Raw genomic sequence first — 17,710 nt, 5'->3', positions numbered from 1 at the left:
TTCCAAAACACTGTCATCACTCCAAAGAGAAATCCTCTATTCATTAAGCAGTCACTCCATGATCTCCCCCCAGCCCCTGGTAACCACTAATCTCCTGTCTCTATGCATTTGCCTATCCTATCCATTTCATATAAATGTAATCATACTTGTGACTGTCTTCTTTTACTCAGCATGTTTTCAGGGTTCATCCATGTCATAAAATATATCAGTGCAGATAGTCCCCAACTTACGATGAGGTTCCATTCTGATGGCTCCATTATGTCAGTTCTGACATATGTCCAATACCTTTTTTTTTTTTTTTTTTAGCTTTCATTATAATTGCCTTTTATTATCAGTATCTTTATAAATCCAGTCATTGTCTTTGGGAGTTGGAAACATTACACATAAACATCTGAGAAAGACAACATCAACAAATTACGTGCTGCAACGCTGTATGTAGTACATATTACTAACAATAATACGTTCAAAAAAAATCAGAGTAGTAAGTGCAGTTCGTCATAACTTGAACACTCTATAAATTGGGGACTACCTGTACGTCATTCCTTGTTATGGCTGAATAATATTCATTGAATGGATATACCACATTTTTGTCCATCCAGTTGATGGACATTTGGATTATTTCCAATATTTGGCTATTATCAATAATGCTACAGTCAACATTGCTGTACACGTGCCTTTGAGTCTCTGCTTTCAATTCTTTTGGGTACATACCTAGTGGTGTAATCGCTGGGTCATACAATAACTGTTTAACTGTTTAAGGAACTGCCAGGCTGTTTCCCAAAGCAGTTGCAAAATTTTACATTCCCACCATCAATGCATGAGTATTCCAGTTTCTCCACATTCTTGTCAACACTTGTTATTACCTGCCTTTTCGATTATATCCATCTCACTGTGGGTTTAATTTGCATTTCCATGATGACTAAGGATGTTGTGCATCTTTTCACGTACTTACTAGCCATTTACGTATTTTCTTTGGAGGACTGTCTATTCATAGCCTCTGCCCATTTTTAAACTGGGTTATTTATCTTTTTATTATTAAGTTGTAGGTGTTCTATAAATATACTAGATACAAATCCCTTATTAGTTATATGACTTGCAAAAATTTTCTCCCATGTTGTGGGTGGTCTTTTCACTTTCTTGTGTGCTTTGAAGCACAAAAGCTCTTAAGTCTGATGAGGTCCCATTTATCTGTTTTCTTTGGTTGTTTAGGAAACCCTGATGGCATAGTGGTTAAGAGCTACAGCTGTTAAGCAAAAGGCTGGCAGTTCGAATCCACCAGTCGCTCCTTGGAAACCCTGTGAGGCAGTTCTCCTCTGTCCTCTAAGGTTGCTCTGAGTTGGAATCAACACAAGAGCAGTGGGTTTGGTTTTCTGGTTTTTTAAAATTGTTTATGCTTTTGATGTCGTATCTAAGAAACCATTGGTCATGAAGAATTACACTTACATGTCCTTCTGAAAGTATTATAGTTTCAGCTCTTATACTTGGGTCTTTAATATGTCTGAGTTAATTTTTTGTATACGGAGTGAGGTTGGGTCTAACTTTATTCTTTTGTATTTGGCTATCCAGTTGCTCCATTACCATTTGTTGAAGGGGCTATTCTTTCCCCGCTGAATTCTCCTGGTACCCTTGTTGAAAATCAATTGACCACTAATGTGAAGGTTTATTTCTGGTCCACAGCATTTTTAGCTGACAGAAAAGAATAGTCAGATATGGAGGGCCCATAATAGTCCTCATGTCTGAGGCTAGCACACCCAGAGGCCTCTCATTCTTCCATTTTGCAGAGTAAGAACCACAACCCAGGGAAACAGTCACTGAAATCAGGGCAAACAACCCAACCTAGAAGCAAATCATGAGAAAAAGCTGCAGTTGTTTCCAGAGCCAACCCGTTTCTCTGGAAAATTCTACTTCAAGGTAGACCCCACCCCTCTTTCTGAGCTCCCTGCCCTAACTTTTCTTTTTTTGAACATTTTATTGTGGTTTAGGTGAAAGTTTACAGAGCAGTTTCCAAATCCATTTTTTATACACACTTGTTTCGTGACATTGGTTACAAACCCTTGAATGTGTCAGCACTCTCTCGCCTTCCTCCCTGGGGTTCCCTGCGTCCATTCGCCCAGCTTTCCTGCCCCTACCTTCCTTCTGAACTTTGCTTTTGGGAAAATGCTGCCCTTTAGATCTCACATAGTTGATCATTCTGAGGTATACATGCCTCACTGGTGTTATCGTTCATTCTATAGTCCTATTATGTGGCTATAATGTGATCTCCAGGAGTGATTTCAATTCCAAGTCTGAAGGGTGTCTAATGGCCATAGTCTTGGGGCTCCCCAGTCTCTATCAGACCAGTAAGTCTGGTCTTATTTACAAATTTGAATTTTGTTCTATATTCCTCTCCCACTCTGACCATGGCCTACTATTGTGGTCCCAATTAAGAGTGGCCAGTAGTGGTAGCCAAGCATAGTCTAGTTCTTCTGGTCTCAGGCTAGTGGAGGCCATAGTTCATGTGGTCCCTTGGACTAACTGTTTCCTTGAGTCTTTGGTTGTCTTCACTCTTCTCTGCTCCAGATGGGAAGAGACCTGTTGTTCTTTCTTAGATGGCCACTCACAAGCTTTTAAGACCCCAATCACTACTCACCAGGACAGCGTGTACAACATCATCTATATGGATTATGATATGCCAACTGACCTACGTGTGCCTGGAGACTATGTTCCCTAGTCCTGAAACTCAGTATCTCAGCCCCAGAAGGTGGTAGTTATGATTTTTTAGAGAGTTGCATTTTTGCCAGATACACTGTCATGGATTGAATTACGTCCTCCAAAAAATGTGTGTATCAATTTCGCTGGGCTATGATTCCCAGTGTTGTGTGGTTATCCCCCATTTTGTGATTGCAATTTTATATTAAAGAGGATTAGAGTGGGATTGTAACACCCTTACCCAGGTCACATCCCTGATCTAATGTAAAGGGAGTTTCCCTGGGGTGTGGCCTGTACCACCTCTTATCTCTCAAGAGATAAAAGGGAAAGGGAAGCAAGCAGAGAGTTGGGGACCTCATACCACCAAGAAAGCAGTGCCTGGAGCAGAGCGCATCCTTTAGACCCTGGGTCCCTTCCCGGAGGAGCTCCTAGTCCAGGGGAAGATTGATGAGAAGGCCAACAGAGAGAGAAAGCCTTCCCCTGGAGTTGATGCCCTGAATTTGGATGGTTAGCCTACATGACTCTGAAAAAATAAATTTCTCTTTGTTAAAGCCATCCGTTTGTGATATTTGTTATAGAAGCACTAAATGACTAAAACATAAATATTGAGATATTTATCCATGCCTGGAATGCTCTTTCCACCCACAATCACTCTCTTGCCTAGCGAGCTCCTTTCCATCCTTCAGCTCTCAGGTTAAACAGCCATTTTCTCACAAAGGCCCACGCAGATTGCTTCTATACCAAGTTGTGTGTATTCTCACACCAACACAATATTTGTTCCCAAAAGAACTTTTACTTTCCCTGTCATAACACTTATTTTTGTTAGCTGCCATCAAGTTGGCCCCAACTCATGGCGACCATGCACAATGGGATCTAACCATTGTGACCCACAGGGTTTTCATTGGCTGATTATCAGATCACCAGGCCTTTCTTCCTAGTCTTAGTCTGGAAGCTCCACTAAAACCTATACAGTATGAGACCACCACTCAAGCCTCCAGTGACAGATGGGTGGTGACTGCACTGCATGGAAAACAAGAATTCTACCACTGAACCACTACCACCCAAATAACGCTCATTATTTGTAAAGAGTGTCACAGTAATGATATATTGATCTGTTTTTTGGCTAGACTATAAACTCTGGGAGGGCAAGGGCTGGACCTTGTTCACTGCTGAATCCTTACTCTCTCATAGTTTCTGGTAACGCAAACGTGTTGTTGTAGAGTCACTTCCAACTCATGGCGACCCTATAGGACAGAGTAGAACTGCCCCATAGGGTTTCCAAGGAACGGCTGGTGGATTTGAACTGCCGACCTTTTGATTAGCAAGAGCTCTTAACCATTGCATCACCAGGGCTTGTAGTGCCTGGTGGTCAACAGCAAATTGCTGAATATACAGTGAAACCTGTGAGAGCCAGAGCTCAACGAGACTGCCTTGTTTTCTGCGGTCTTGCAAGTTTTCCACCTTTGACAGGGTGCCATCTTACCACTTTTCTACCACTCTCTCTTATTGGAAAATATCTGCCTTACACAGGTTCTGGCTTTCACAGGTTTTACTGTATGAAAATTTGCAACTCCCTGGACTAAGTTTTACTCATAAACATGTTCCAGGTTCCTAGTCCTTGTCTGCAACAAAAACAGACTGCCACATATGCATTTACAGGGAACTGAATTTTATATAGAAATGTATATTATGACATGAATTGAAAAACACAATGGGAATGAAAGACATAAGAAGCTGGGAAAAGTTCTCATTCTAAAAATCTATTTTCAGTCTGAAATAATTTGTATCTGTCTTAGTCATCTAGTGCTGCCATAACAGAAATACCACAAGTGGATGGCTTTAACAAAGAGAAATTGATTTTCTCAGTCTAGTAGGTTACAAGTCCAAATTCAGGGCGTTGGCTCCAGGGGAAGGCTTTCACTCTCTGTCAGCTCTGGAGGAAGGTCCTTGCCCTCAATCTTCCCCTAGTCAAGGAGCTTCTCAGGAGCAAAGACCCTGTGTCCAAAGGATGCACTCTGCTCCTGGTGCTGCTTTCTTGGTGGTATAAGGTCCCCCACTTTCTGCTTGCTTCCCTTTCCTTTTATAAAAGGTGGTGCAGGCCACACCCCAGGGAAACTCCCTTTACCTTGGATCAGGGAGGTGACCTGAGTAAGGGTGGTGTTACCATCCCACCCTAATCCTCTCAACATAAAATTACAGTCACAAAATGGAGAACAACCACGCAATACTGGGAATTGTGGCCTAACCAAAATGACATATATTTGGGGGGGGGCACAATTCAAGCCATGACAGTATCCATATTTACAGTTTTAGAGAAAGCTCTGCAGCGCCAATCTGATAAAATGGAAGTGTTCGCCATCAAAAGACAGTTCCCATACAACTACTAATAAGTTTTCAGACTTAAGATGATATCACTCAACCTCTCCAGCCTCAGTTTCCTTTATCTGTAAAATAAGGGAATTGGACTAGATGGTCATTAAGATCCTTTCCAGGGCTAAAATTTAGAAGACCAAAACCCAAAACAAACCCTTTGCCATCACGGTCGATTCTGACTCATAGCAACTCTACAGGAAACAGTAAAACTGCCCCACAGAGTTTTCAAGGACCACCTAGTGAATTCGAACTGGTGACCTTTTGGTTAGCAGCGGTAGCACTCAACCACTACACTACCAGGGCTTCCTTTAGAAGACCGGGAGATGTCTAAACTATTGAAACAATAATCAGTTAGTTTCAACCTATGGTGGTATGATTTTTTTAATCTGTTCTGGGTGTTATAGCCTATTATGTTAGGCTTCCAACTAAACCTTTAAACCTATCCAGTTACAAAAATCTCACAAAACGCTTCCCAGACCATTAATGTACATATTTAACAAGAGTCATTGCAGTCTGATGAAAGAACACCATCTACCTAAAGCCAAAATTACTGACGTATGTTCAATATTTGTTTGAATAACACTTACCCACTATTTGTTTTAAGGGCTAGATATCTTGAATTCTTGATAATTTCCATGGTAATCTGAAGCCAAAGTTGTACTCCAGGGGTATAACTTGGATGTATGGGTACTACATAACGCCTACATAAAAAGCTGAAGATAAAAGTCTTGCTTCGTGCCACTGGGCTGGTAGTTGACATCAAAAATTGGTTAATGCCTACTCACACACTTGCAAACTAACACAATTCAGAGTTCACTCCATCCCAAAATTCCAATAGTAACTAATCCCGCATTTGTTTTATCAGAGCACTGATAATGTAAACATTTTATTTCGAAACCAAAGTGATTTTTGAAGAAAAAAGTTATGGTAAATAAAGCTGCTTGTAAACATTTTACTGTTATCAACAGATGCCTCGTTTATAATCAGTCATTGGACACTCGGGGAAAGACTATAGCAGTAACACATTTCTTGGTTTAGAGTAATTACAAACTAGTTTTGGCAACTGTTTTGTGGCGCTAAGTCATGACAAAGAAACGAAATGTTAAAAGTGCACATAGGAAAAAAGGATGTTCTTGGAACAAAAAAGAGTGCTTGTGGCCAAATATAACGCTTTCAGGGCTGCCTTAAATACAGGAGCGGGAGAGCGCTGGGGAGAACGTTCTGCAACTACAGGTTGAATGACAAAAGAGCCCCTCTCAGCACCAGTCCCAGGAGTCTCCCGGCTGCATTGTCCCCTCTGCAAAGTCCACTGGAACCCTGAAGTCACGCCTCTGCTACAAAAAATGCAGCTCCCCTGAACCATTATCGCAAGTCACCAGGTGGGAAAGGATCCACCAGTCGAAAAGGCTGGGCGGGCATGCCACGAGTCCAAAATAACTTCTACCCGGAGTCCTTTTCCTCCGAGCAGAACGCGGCCAGGAGAGTCTGGAGGTACCACGTGAGTCAGCCCCACGTTGTCTCTCTTCCAGATAATAAGCATCTCTTGAAGAGCCCATTAAAGACTAGAGGGGAAGCGACTTCCCCAAGGTCAGCAGGCACCAGGACACAAATCCTCGGCCGGGCCGGTGGCCGACACCTGAACGCGGGCCCCGCGGCTCGGCTGGGAGAGGCGATCTCTCGGCGCCTCAAGGTCCCCTTCACCAACGCTGCCCTCCGGTGCCGCTCTGCGGCAGCCTGCGGCCACAGTGACCTCCGCCGGGTCGCCTCCCATCCCCCTGAGACGAAGGTCTCTCTTTCCCTTAGCGTCCCTCCGACCCCCAAGGCAGTGAGAGCACCCCCGGGGACCGCGCCGTTGCGCCCCCGGCCGTTACCCAACTAACCGTTATGTATGCGGCTCGCGGCGCTGAGCGCGTGTGTGATGCGGCAGCGCAGGCTGCAGTTCCGTGGGGCCCAGAACCCGGGCACGGTTCCTTGAGGCTTCCTCGTTGGTGCGCTGGGCACCCACGCGGCCGGCCAGTCACGTAGCAGCTCACCAGACACTTTGTCTGGCCCGGCCGGCGCGGCCGCCTTATAACCCGCCGGGGGCCGGAGCATGCGCACAGGGGGCGGAGTCCGCCCTCCCGGCAGCCGCCCCCTCCCCCCTACACATACACTCGAACACCGACTCGCGCCTCCACACGCTCTCAGCCGCGCGCGCCTGCTCGCTAGCTCCCGCGCGCCGGCGCCCCCTCCCCGCCACGTGACTGGCGGCCGGGCGAGCCCGGTGCCCCGCGCCCCCCCCCCCCGTGCCACAGCTCTCGGACAGAGCATCCCCGGCCGACCTCTAACCACGGGCTCCGGTCTTAGCGACTGGCAGAGAAAAGGGAAAAGGCGCCAAGGCCGGATGGCGCGTGCTCCCAGGGGCCTGCCTGAGTCTGAGGTGTGGGGGACGATGGGCGCACGGAGTCGGAGGGGAAGTGACTGGAAGAGGAGAGATCTGAGCAGAAGTTGAATGGGGCGCGGGTGTATCTCGGACCCGGGAAAGGACGAGGGGCCGGAGGCTAAGATTCCAGACTGTGCACTCGGATGTGCTCGGATTCCAATCCCGGCCTTGCCACTGTAGTTAAGTGACGTCGGGGAAGTTACTCAAACCCTCCGGGCCTGTTTCCTCATCCCTAAAATGGCAACAGTAATAAAACCGACCTTATAGGCTTGTTAGGAGGTTTTGATGAGACAATTTATGGAACTTGTTTACTACAGAGCCTGGCCTGTGACCTTTGATGAATGATGTGTGTTCGGAAAGCCAGATGTCAGGAAAGAAGGACAGGTAAGAGGGTGGAGAGACTGGCCTGATGGGATAGGGTGTGAATGCAAAGAAAACAAGTTCTTATGGACATTGAGTATTTGAGACAAGATATAATTATAGGTAATAATTGGGGGTGGGGGAAGGCTGTTATATACTAAGCACTTCACTTGGATTGCCTTGTATAATCCTCAGAACACTATGAAGTAGGTACTAATAACATTTATGAGTAAGGGACTGGCGCCTCAGAGAGGTTAAGTAACTTTCCAGGGGTCACAGAGCTTGAAGTCAGACTCCAGAGCCCAATTCTTTCACAAGAGCCATTGTAGGTCTTCAGCAAGTCCAGACACCAGAGTGTGTATCCATTGGAGGGATCAAATTAAGTAATCATGGAGTATCTCTGATATTCAGAAGTTTTGAGAAATACCGAAAAGTGTGAATCAAAGTCTCTTCCTTCAGAGAGCTTACAAATTCTTTGGGAAGATGGAGTCAGGCACAAATCAACATTTGTTGAGCACTTGAAGCATGCCAGCCTTACCCCATCTCACCCCAGCTCTGACCCCCACTAATTCTCACAACAGCCCTGTGGAGTAGGCCTTACAGTTTCTGTTTTGCAAGTGGAGACCCTGGATTCAGGAAGAGTGAGGATTAGGGTCTCAGATCCTAAGAGGTCTCATATGCTCTTCTGTCACCGGCTCAGCCTCTGTTTCACAAAACAAAGTGTTCAGTAACAGTTCATGGAAGACAGTGTAGAATCCATGGCCAACTACAGCTTATGAGCAATAATTAATAATTGCTTCTTACCTTTGATAAACTCAGAGAGGGGGAAGGCACTTGAATTACTTGGGATGCCAAGGACTTAGAATACCGGTCCTTTAGGATTGTTAGGGTGGCAGCAGCATTCAGGGTAGATGGTAGGAGAACTGAGTTAGGAATACAGTGTAGGTAGGAGACTCTGGTGTCTCATAACGTGACTCAGACGTGAACTTATAACGGCCTGAACTGTGGAGTGGTAGCAGGAAGTGGTAGAGCAAGTTGATTCCCAGGAAACCTCTCAAAAGAAAGCAGAATAACGTGATGGGTTTAGAATATGAACCAGGAAGCCAGATCCCCTAGTTTCCAGGTTTGACACGCATACTTTCTAGCTTTGTGTACTTAGGCACTTTATTTTACCTCTCTGAGCTTCATTCTCCACTCTGTAAAACAAAGATAATATCTGCCTCATGCAGATGTTATAATAATAAATATATACTTCAGTACCTGGCACATAGTAAGCACTAAGTAATTGTATAAACATGGAAAACCAGATTTTCCATGAAACTTAATCTTTAGGGTCCCTCACTTGAATAGACCTTTCCAAGACCTAGGAGGGGCCATAACAATGTGGTAACAGGATCATACTTAATATTGGTATTGTAATTTTGTATTCCTTTTCTTGAAGATGGTCACCAAAATTGTATACACTTCAGGCCCCACAAAATCTCTAATGGGGAGTATAGTTGTGAAAATACTATAGACTTTGAAATTAGAAGACTTGGTCCCATAACTCACTATCCGTGTTACGCTGGGTAATTAATTCACCAAACTCTCCTGGGCCTCAGTTTCCTCACCAGGTAAGATGAAGATAATACCTACCAGCCTGAGCTGTTGTGATAATCAAATGAGATAATATTTGCACAAATGATTGGTAAAACTTGGAAAGTGCTCTGCAAGTGTTTATAAACAATAATATTATAATTTGTCTTTAAAGTGCATAACAGGAAGAGATCAAAAGCAATTCCAAGGTTCTTAGCAGGAAGAATAGAAAGGAGGAATGACTGGGGAAGATGATGAAATAATGCAGGTAAAATTCTTGCTTTTCTACCATCTTTTCTTCCTGATTTAAGCCACTAGACATTGAAGAAATAAATTAGTAAGCATAGGATCAGACTTTCAGAGCTGGAAGGAGCTTGGAGATCATCTAGCATGCCCCTTCCCCCCTCCTCCCCACGCAACCATTTTACAGAAATGGAAATTAAACCATCAAGAAGCTAGAAGACTTTTCTCAGGTCACCTGTCTAATGAATGGCAAGATCAGCTGACGAATGAGCTCTCCAAGCTCCAGGTGCTCTTTACTGCACCAGGTGTAATCTTTAGGATAAAGGCGTTTCTTCATGCGTCTTTAAAAATAACTACCCCAAAGCCAGAGGAGGCGTGGTGCTCTCTAGTGGCCTTCAGCTTTATCACAAAATCCCCCAGATTCACATTTCTGTTTTAAAGGCCAATAGAATTTGGATACTGAATGGTTATCTGCCTCAGGGAATGCCTACTGTTATTTGCAAGCTTGTTAAGTGAGCAAAACTTCTGAAGCTTTCAAGTAAGGCAAGAATTGTAATTTCAGAAATTAATGACAGGGATGAGAAATGAATGCAAATGCAAAATGTGGAAATTCATAAAAATATAGTTACTATCCACGCTGAATAAGTTGCTCAATTGTTTTATCCAGGAAAAGAGAGTAATAAAATTACAGTGTGTTTTCTCTGGAATTAAGCTACTTGACCTACATTTCCTCAGTGCTTCTTCCATCATTTCTGTGAGCTAGGAAATAAGGAATCAAAACAGGAAAAGATTCTTTTTAAACATAGCAATAATCAGTTAAGAATACTCCCACCGTTCATAATTTGTAGTGTTGTAGTAGGGAATATGGAAAATGAAATTTACTTTTGCACTGTGTGAAAAAAAGGGTTTGCCAAGCAGATGCATAGAGTAAAGGTGATAATGTGGAGCCTAAAAACATTTCTCCTTTTAGAGAATCTTCTCATTCAGAGCATTTTCTAGTCAATTTTGACTCATAGTGACCCTACAGGGCAGAGTAGAATCACCCCATAAGGTTCCCAAGGCTGTAGTCTTTATGGAAGCAGACTGCCACATCTTTCTCTGGTGGAACAGCTAGTGGGTTTGAACTGCCAACCTTTCGGTTACCAACCACTGTGCCACCAGGGCTCCTTTCTTCAGCAACTAGTTTGATGTTATACGGTCAGTGTAGTTCTGCTGCTTCCCAAGGGCTGAGTCTGGACCTAGATGAGCTTGCCACCCTGAAAGAAGACTAAGCTGGAACTCAGTGTTGGTGAGATGCATTCCAAGCCCCTCCCTGACCTCTCCCATTTCTCCTCAGCTCCTCTTGCTAAATTCTAACCCTTCACTTATCTCACCTGCCAGCACCAGGCCTGGCCTTTGGCACCCTAATCTATCACTTGGCTTCTTTGCTGGCAGGAGATGATTTGGTCAAAAACAGTTTGGTAGAAAACAAATTGGTAGTTTTCTACCAAAAAAATTCCACCAAAAATTTTGCTTAATATTACAAATGAGCCAAAAATTAATACTTCTAACACCTGGCTGTTTGTGTGTTTGGTAATTTTGGTAGCCAAGGATTTGCTTTACTACTTTTTTGAGTCTTTGAGGATTTCTTTTGGCACATACGCATAAATACATGTTTTCCAAGGAATCATACTATACATGCTGTTTACTACGTGTATTTTATATTTTCCATGGCTTGGTAGTTTGGATATAAAATAATTCAGTTAAACAAATGCTCAATTGTGGGACATTAACATTGTTTCTTAATAATTGTCTGAAAGTTAATTTGAATCAAAAATGCACAAAAGTTAAGAAAAAAACCTAAAAAATTACAATAAACTGAAACGATGTTTAAAGACTTTAAGGCGACGAAACAATCCATACGGAAAACAAAACCCGTTGCCATCAAGTCGATTCCAACTCATAGAGACCCTGTAGGACAGAGTAGAACCCCCACAGAGTTTCTGAGAAGCACCTGGTAGATTCAAGCTGCCGACCTTTTGGTTTGCAGCCATAGCTCTTAACCACAATGCCACCAAGGTTTCCATGGAAAACAGGTGGCTGGGAATATTCTTTTTTTGACCTATTTATTCTCCAGTTCAGTTGGTTTTGAAACACATCACTGGAGGCTCTCTTTATCTATGAAAGTCCAGTTCTCACCCCCTTACTCCATTCTTGGTCTGATGGAGCTTCTGTCCCACTCCTGTCTCTGCCAGGACAGGGACAGTTTTGGCCTACATTCATTGTAACCTACATCATTTTTTAGAATTTTCACTAGTTAGCATTCCTTCTAAGGATCTCTGGTGGCACAGTGGTCAGTGATTCAAACCCACAAGCTGCTCCTCAGGAGAAAAGACCTGGTAATCTGCCCCTGTAAATATTACAGCCTGGCAAACCCTATGGGGCAGTTCTGCTCTGGGGTCACTATGAGCTGGAATTGACTTCAGGTGCACAACAACAGCATTCCTTCCATGCGTGGTCCTACGTATTTGCCAGACCTGTATTCCTCCTTGACCCTAACTACTAAAGTCCTCACCCTGAGCGTGTTCATTCATTCACGCTGTAGTATTTCAGTCTTTAGTACAGTCAGGTGTTCTAGGCAGTTGGATGGGAGGGGGGAAGGAATCAGTAATAATAATTATAATAATAATAAAGCTAAAATTTATGAAGTACTTAGTGTATGCTGGTGTCATGGATTGAACTGTGTCCCCCAAAAATATGTATCAACTTGGTTAGGCCAGGATTCCCAGTACTACGGGGGTTGTCCTCCATTTTGTGATTGTAATTTTATGTTAAAGAGGATTAGGGTGGAATTGTAACACCTTTATGCAGATCACATTCCTGATCCAATGTAAAGGGCTTTTCTCTGGGGTGTGTCCTGCACCACCTTTTATCTCTCAAGAGATAAAAAGGAAAGGGAAGTGAGCAGAGAGGGGGGACCTTATACCAGCAAGAAAGCAGTGCCTGAAGCAAAGCACGTCCTTTGAACCCCGGGTCCCTGTGAAGAAGCTCCTAGTCCAGGGGAAGATTGATGAGAGGGCCAAAGGAGAGAGAAAGAAAGCCTTCCCCTGGAGCTGACGCCCTGAATTTGGACTTTTAGCCAACTTTACTGTGAAGAAATAAACTTCTCTTTTTTGAAGCCATCCACTTGTGGTATTTCTGTTATAGCAGCACTAGATGATTAAGATAGCTGGAAACCCTGGTGGTGTAGTGGTTCAGAGCTACAGCTGCTAACTATAAGGCTGGCAGTTTGAATCTACCAGGCACTCCTTGGAAACTGGGGCAGTTGTACTCTATGCTATAGGGTCACTGTGAGCCGGAATTGACTGTATGGTTTTTTGTTTTTTACTGTATGTCAGGCATTGTTCTAAGCACTTTACATGTCTTAACTCATTTAATCCTCATAAAAACTATGAACTAGGTACTATTACAATCCTTCAGGTAACCGAGATACAGAGAAGTAAACTTGCCCAAGTTCACATAATCCTATTGTCTTGAGTTCATCAGGAAGTAGTCATCATTTAGGTCTCACCAGAAATACATGAGTAGATAATCTCCTGAAGTCTTCTTTGAACCAAACAAACAAACAAAAAAAATAGAATGTCTGCCTTGGGTATTATGCTTTTTTTAAGAACTATCTATATGGATCAAATTGACAACCCCCAAAAAACTAAACCCATTACCTTCAAGTCGATTTCAACTCATAGTGACCCTATAGGACAGAGTAGAACTGCCCTGTAGAGTTTCCAAGGAGTGCCTGGTGGATTTGAACTGTCGAACTTTTGGTTAACAGCTGTAGCGCTTAATCATCGCACCACCAGGGTTTCCAAATTGACAACAGCAACTCCAAAGATAGGAAATTTAGGGGGAGTTTGTGTTAATGCGGGAGGAACAATTTGGAAAAGGAAAATGAGAATGGCTGTATAACTTAAAGAGTGTAATCAATGTCAGTTGTACATGTAGAGATTGTTGAATGGGTATATGTTCAACTGTGTATATTCTCAACAACAACAACAAAAAACGAGTAGAAATTGTCATTTGGAACAATTTAGGAAGACCCTGTACTAGGTTCCCTCTACCCCTGGCAGAGCTAAACAACCATCATAGAAGCTGTTGGTCATAAAAGCTACCTTTGAAATCAGAAGGTACACTGCAGGGATCTCCCCCATCCCCATCTGAATTTTGGGTAGATGTGAGCCTCCAGACAGCTAAGTCAAGTGGAGACAGTGGGTTGTGTTTTTTCAACAGGTTAAAGTTACCTATATTCCAGGAAGTTCTGGGTGTGCTGGCACCCTAGTCTGTGCTGTGAGATCTTTCCCTATGAGTACTTAGACCTTATGGCCCTCACCCAACTGCAGCAACAGACAGTTGGAGGTCTTAAAGAGCTGCATGTCCAGCCTGGTGTGACTCAGGAGAGGGGCATGTTCAGCAAACCAGGCCTCTTCAATCACAGCAACTAGCTTTATGTATCCACCTGGCCAGGGAGCCAGCCCTTGATACTGCAGTGCTAGTGAGCAAAATGGAGCTGAATAAAGCACAGAACTTAATCTGGTATCTTCTGAGAGCCTCAAATCTGCCATGATGCCCTTCACCACACGTATCTGTGACACTTATTCCCAGGTGAGATCCAGAGACTAGCAAAATCACTTCTGAGCTCGGTATTAATAGATTTAAGCCCCCTCCCACCTTGCCTTTTGCACAAATCAGTGGGTTCAGATGTTATGTCTATTGCATCATTCTCTGATAGGGTTATGTTTTTGAGGTCATAGAATAAGGCCATATGCCTGTGGCTAGGGTATAGAAGTTTCCCTGAAGAAGGTACATATTATCATTCAGAAGAAGAGAATCCTCATTCAGGACCAGGTGAAAGGTGATACTCTCTGGATTTACCCTTTTAGGGTCTCGACTTGGAAGAGTTAAGAACTGTTGAGGGCCTTGTCAGTGATACAGGGAAAATGGCCTCTGCCATAGAGCTGTCTACTAGGAGCCAGTCAAAGAGACTTTCCTGTAGACCCAAAACTGAAGGTAAATACTCATGTTTTAAAAGTCTATTTGTAACCAGACTTAATGGTCTGACTGAGACTAGAGGAATCCCGGCGGTCATGGTCCCCAAACCTTCTGTTGGCCCAGGACAGGAACCATTCCCGAAGACAACTCATCAGACATGGAAGGGAGTGGACAATGGGTAGGAGAGAGATGCTGATGAAGAGTGAGCTACTTGTATCTGGTGGACACTTGAGACTGTGTTGGCATCTCCTGTCTGGAGGGGAGATGGGAGGGTAGAGAGGGTTAGAAACTGGCAAAATTGCCACCAAAGGAGAGACCGGAAGGGCTGACTCATTAGGGGGAGAGTAAGTGGGAGTATGGAATAAGGTGTATATAAGCTTATATGTGACAGACTGACTTGATTTGTAAACGTTCACTTAAAGCTCAATAAAAATTATTTTAAAAAAAGTTTGAATACTAAACAAAGGAAAAAAAAAAAGTCTATTTGTGCATCACTCTCTGTTTCATTTTCTCTCCTTATCCCTGAGCTCTAAGTTTAATATAAAGCAAGAATTCAAACTCAAATGTCTTCGAGAATTGGAAAAGTAAATCAGCCCTGAATAAAAAATAAGGAGAAGTGGGCACTGTAGTAAAAGAGAGCCCATGCCTATCTCTAGGCAGCGAATTCAGATGTTTTAAATGTACTGTATGAAACCGTTCTCCCTACAGCACTGAGGTACTGTCAAGTTTGCTTGACGTTTTCACATAATACATTACTCAATAATTCAAAGGAAAACAATTCTTAAAGCTTTTAACACTTTATTTTTAATCAATATAAAGGGAAAACCAACAATTATAAAAAATTGTGTGAGGCTTAGAAAGTGAGAAATGGGCAGGCAAATGGGCGAGTGTGGCAAACAAAGCGTTGCATCAGGCTAGTAGGTGCCAGCATGGTTTCTGCTGCTGTATTTAACCTACTCTCTTGTTCCAAGTCCTCCAAGGACCTCTTTAAAGTGTTAAAAAACCCAAGATGTCACTTTGAGGACTAAGGTGTGCCTGACCCAAGACCTAGTATTTTCAGTTGCCTCATATGCATATGAAAGTTAGACAATGAAAAAAGAAGACTGAGGATGAATTGACACATTCAAATCATGCTGGTGAAGAGTATTAACTGTATCATGGGCTGCCAAAAGGAGGAACAAAGCTGTCTTTCGGAAGTACAGCCACACTGCTCTTTAGAAGCAAATATGGCAAGACTTCGTCTTACTTTGAACATATCATTAGGAAGGACCAATCACTGGAGAAAGACATCATACTTGGTAAAGAAGAGGGTCAACGAAAAAGAGGGAGACCCTCAATGGGATGGATTGACAGTGGCTGCAACAATGAGCTCAAACATAGCAACGATTGTGAAGATGGCACGGGATCAGGCAACATTTCGTTCTGTTACACAAAAGGTCGCTATGAGTTGGAGCTGACTCCACAGCACCTAACAACAATAACATTTAATCAGTAGACAAAATGGGGAGTGCTTCCCCCTGACTCCTCCTAGTGGTGTCAGTGGTGATTTGTGAAAAATCCCCAAAGAAAAATTTTAATCTTAGAACAAGAGTGATAGTAACATAATTTGGAGAGATTCTTGTTCCATTGTCACCTTTGACAAATCAGGATTCAAGTTTAAGACACGCAGTGGATTTCCTACAACTTCATCTGTAATTTTCTCCCATCCCAGAGCCATTGTAATGGATAGAAGTGTGTCCTCCAAAAATATGTGTCAGCTTGGATAGGCCATGATTCCCAGTATTGTGTGTTTATCCTCCATTTTGTTATTGTTACAGTTTTCCTATATGTTGTAAATCCTAATCTCTGCCTGTGATTAATAAGGCAAGATTGGATTATGTTGAAGAGGATCAGGGTGGGATGTAACACCCTTGCTCAGGTCACATCCCTGATCCAATGTAAAGGGAGTTTCCCTGGGGTGTGGCCTGTACCACCTTTTATCTTACAAGAGATAGAAGGGAGCAGAGAATGGGGACCTCATATCACCAAGAAAGCAGCACTGGGAGTGGAGTGTTTCCTTTGGACCTGGGGTTCCTGCACAGAGAAGCTCCTAGTCCAGGGGAGGATTGATGACAAAGACCTTCCTCCAGAGCGGACAGAGAAAGCCTTCCCCTAGAGCTGATGCCCTGAATTTGGACTTCTAGCTTACTAAAAAAAGACTATGAGAAAATAAATTTTTCTTTGTTAAAGCCATCCACTTGTGATATTTCTGTTATAGCAGCACTAGATGACTAAGACAGCCATGGTTTCATTTTGGTCACTATGGCCATCATGACTGAAACAGCCCACTTCATCCTCTACTATATAGCCCTCATCCCAAACTCCACACTCAGCTGCTTACAGAGGAGTTCTTTTGTCTCTAGTGTCTTCTACCTCATGGTCTCAGGCTGAGTGTGGGCTTTATTTTTTATCCTGCTCTTGGAAAGCCTTCTTTAAAGTCTTCTAAGTATATATATACCTCTCACCGTCTACCACCTCTAATCTAGTAGCAAGAAAGAAAATAGAGAAGTTTGTAGTAGAGGAATATCCTTTGTTCTATGCCATCTACCACCAGGCCTACTCAGTGCCACTAAGTTAAAATACAGTAATTCTCACGAAGCTCAGAATTCACCATTCTACTGCAGTCATTGTTCTTACCTATTCTCACCCCCATCCCGGCATGCACACTCACCTCATTACTTTGTCTCCTGTGCACTTACCACAGCCACAACAGCAGGAGCCAGAATCTGGAGAAGTTACATGCCACACAAGAGGCCAATGGGAGACGCAAAACCACAGATTGCAAGTAGCCAATGTACATCAGCGTGGCCAAGTAAAGGACTAAGCATGACTTTCATCTCATGCTTCATCATACCGAGACAGGCTAGATGATGGGTTTTTACTCCTGTTTCCAGTGACCAGAATAGTCAATCTAGGAGCCTTCTCGTGTCATCACGTGCATCCCCTCTGTTTCACTACTCATTTCTTTGACCAACCCAGGCAAGA

The 17,710-nt window shown here is 43.3% G+C and overlaps 1 protein-coding gene and 1 long non-coding RNA gene across 10 annotated transcripts in view; one reads left to right on the top strand and one right to left on the bottom strand.

Annotated features, from left to right (window-relative positions):
• SLC16A1 (solute carrier family 16 member 1) overlaps window positions 1-7,249 on the bottom strand; it is a 180,013-nt gene extending 172,764 nt beyond the window's left edge. Inside the window, exon 1 of one of the 3 annotated variants that reach the window (XM_049880050.1) lies at window positions 6,942-7,249. The gene's annotated coding sequence lies outside the window, so the exon portion shown is untranslated. The remainder of the gene's footprint in view (window positions 1-6,941) is intronic. The other 2 variants (XM_049880052.1, XM_049880049.1) reach the window with 2 other exon arrangements.
• Window positions 1-17,710, top strand: part of LOC126073412 (uncharacterized) — a 312,807-nt gene that overhangs the window by 203,227 nt on the left and 91,870 nt on the right. For all 7 annotated transcript variants that reach the window (XR_007516741.1, XR_007516739.1, XR_007516740.1 and 4 more), the window contains exons 4-5: window positions 7,801-7,867; window positions 9,594-9,686. This is a non-coding gene — a long non-coding RNA (uncharacterized LOC126073412). The remainder of the gene's footprint in view (window positions 1-7,800; window positions 7,868-9,593; window positions 9,687-17,710) is intronic.

Source organism: Elephas maximus, chromosome 3, assembly GCF_024166365.1.
Source record: "Elephas maximus indicus isolate mEleMax1 chromosome 3, mEleMax1 primary haplotype, whole genome shotgun sequence".
NCBI lineage: Eukaryota > Metazoa > Chordata > Mammalia > Proboscidea > Elephantidae > Elephas > Elephas maximus.
Note: the sequence above shows the minus strand (reverse complement) of the source record. Positions and strands in the feature narration are given on the sequence as shown.